The following is a 3,164-nucleotide window of genomic DNA, read 5'->3' on the forward strand; positions in this document are numbered from 1 at the left end:
ATATATATATATATATATACATCTATAGATTTACATCTATATATATACATGTGCAGATGTATACATATATATGTACATAATATATTATATATATGTATGCATGATTATATGAGATAATAGCTTCACTTTAATAGTTTCACTATCAATAGTGAAAGTATCTGACATTACAATAGAGAGATGTTATTGCTTCACTTTTGACACGTAATACTGAAATAATGGAAGATATAAGATATTGCTCTGGGCTCGCATTAGACATGAAATTGAAAATTGTTTTGGCCCATGACACTACCTGGACCCTAAGTAAGGCATGTGTGAAATTTCAATGAAATCAGTTGTGTACTTCTTGAGTTTTAGGGATTCACACAGACAGACACACATTCTCATCTTTATATATATAGATAGACAGATGAATGTATACATAGGGTGTCTCCAGAAATCCAGGACATATCTGGTGTCAAATTTTCTGGATAACTGATCTGGTACAGTATTATCTTATTGAGTGTGTCCCTGTCTTATTTTGTTCGCTGAGGGTCAAATTTGCCTGTATAGATTAATAGGGTAACTAATGACTAAAATCATAAATGGGCGGAATTTTGAAATAGTTCTCCCTCAAAGCCCCATACCTCATAGGAAAAGAAAAGTGTATGGAAGTGAGGTGTACAAAAATTTCATAAAATTGAAATTTTGGGGAAAAAAATCTTTTTTGAATCATAGTTTCCGTTGTATGAAACAGAACATGAGAAAAATAATAATAATAATCCTTTCTACTAAAGGCACAAGGCCTGAAATTTGGGCAGTGGGGAGGGGACTAATTGATTATATCGACCCCAGCATTTTACTGGTACATAATTTATCGATCCTGAAAGGATGAAAGGCAATGTCGACCTCGGTGGAATTTGAACCCAGAAAGAAAAGATGGACGAAATGCCGCAAAGCATTTTGCCCGGCATGCTAACGATTCTGCCAGATAATAATAATGATAATAATCCTGAAATTTCGAGGAAGGGGCTAGTCGATTACATTGACCCCAATGCATAACCGGTACTTATTTCATCAACCCTGAAAGGATGAAAGACAAAGTTTAACAACATTTTGTCCGGCATGTGAACACTTCAACCAGTTTGCGGCTTTTCCTGTAATAATAATAATGGCTTCAAATTTTGGCACTGGGCAAGTAGTTTTAAATTGGAGAGAGAAGTTGATTATATTGACCTTGATGCTCAACAATTACTTATTCTATCGATCCCGCAAAAATGAAAGGCAAAGTCAATCTCAGCAGAATTTAAATTCAGAATGTAAAACCAGAAGAATTGTCATTGAGCATTTTGTCCGGCATGGCAAGGGATCTGCCAGCTCGCTGCCTTAATTATAAAATAATGGTTTCAAATTTTGGCACAAGGCCAGCAATTTTGGGGGCGGGGTATGTCGGTTACATCGATCCTAGTAATTGACTAACACTTAATTTATCTAACAAATGAATAAAGGCAAAATTGAGTTTGGTGGCATTTAAACCGAAAACGTGAAGTGTCTGAACAAATAGTGTGTAACGAAGCTTAGCATCGAAACCTTACAGCTTTAGTAACTAGGATCAGACCACACTTGAATCAGATGATGTGCTCTAAACATCAACCAATATGCTTGCAGAAATATCCCCCCATATTATAGAATGTTCTATCATGTTCCAGAGGTTCCTGCTTAGAAAAAAAAAAGACTATATAAGCAACAACATAGGCAAGCACAACCAGGGAGGGAAAGAGATGACTGAGGGCGCTATGCAAATAGCAGACCTTCACGCGTGGACGCAGACAACAAACCCTTTAAGCAGACAAAGTTTCTTGGTTGTAATTTGACCGTGGATTAAAGGAATCGTTGACTACAAAGAACAGAGTATTTTACCAGCCTCTCATGTGAAGCCATTCTTTTCTGTCATTAATGTAACTTCAAACAACTCTCTTCTTTTTGCATGATACACCAATGACAAGAAACGAGGTAATTATGTGAATATTGTGGTGTAATCCTGTGAAAGTGAGTTATCTAAACAATGTTAGAGTTAGTTTTATGGGACAGAATGAAGTCTAACTTCATACCAAAATATTAATATCCAGGCGCAGGCATAGCTGTGTGGTAAGAAGCTTGCTACCCAACCACATGGTTTCAGGTTCAGTCCCACTGTGTGGTACTTTGGGCAAGTGTCTTCTACTATAGCCTTGAGCCAACAAAAGCCTTGTGAGTGGATATGGTAAATGGAAACTGAGAGAAGTCTGTCATATATGTATGCACGGTACACAGCAACTTTTGTTTGCCTTGTGATGCCATGCTGGGACCAAACATGAGACTGAAGAGACCGGAAGGAATTAGTTGCTCTCTGCAAGCTGAAAGATATTTCCTCATCCAGGGAGCAAGAACGGCTGAGTGTGCTGCCCTGGTAGACAAACTTGTCTACTATCTTCAGAATTGTTCCTTCAACCAAGATAGCTGGTTTCACATATAGATTTGCTGGTGCAGGCTGGAACATTACAGCAGTCTTGTCCAGGCCAATGCTGAGTCCAAATGCCTTGCAAGAAGTAGAAATGCAATTCATGAGTATTTGCATGTCATCCACTGTATGAGTGACTAAGTCACAGTCATCTGCATAAAGGAGGTCACAAATAATAGACTGGAAAGCTTTTGAATTGGCAGCAAATCAGCGCAGATTAAAGAGGTGGCCAGAAGATCAATATCTGACATATATTCCCAGAGAGCTAACCTTAGCAAAAGCATGAGTAAAAGCAGCAGCAAAGTACAAAGAAAAGAGAGTTGGGGCAAGGATGTCACCCTGCTTGACACCATTCTCTATAGGAATGGGTCCTGCCATGCCACCACCAACATTGACCCAAGCCTCTATCCCATCATGAAATGATTTAATTATAGATACAAAGTGATCCGGACATCCAAGTTTGCCAAGTATTTTCCATAGAAAGGCCCTATTTACAGTATCAAAGGCCTTTGTTAAATCAATGAATACCTGGACAAGATCCATATTCTGCTCATAGCACTTCTCCTGCATCTGTCTTGTTGTGAAAATCATATCCATTGTCCCTCTACCAGATCGGAAGCCACATTGAGATTCAGATAGGACATCATTTATGAGACACCCTTTCAGACGGGTAAGAAGAATATTTGCC

The sequence above is a fragment of the Octopus bimaculoides genome, chromosome 22 (assembly GCF_001194135.2).
Source record: "Octopus bimaculoides isolate UCB-OBI-ISO-001 chromosome 22, ASM119413v2, whole genome shotgun sequence".
NCBI classification, from domain to species: Eukaryota; Metazoa; Mollusca; class Cephalopoda; order Octopoda; family Octopodidae; genus Octopus; species Octopus bimaculoides.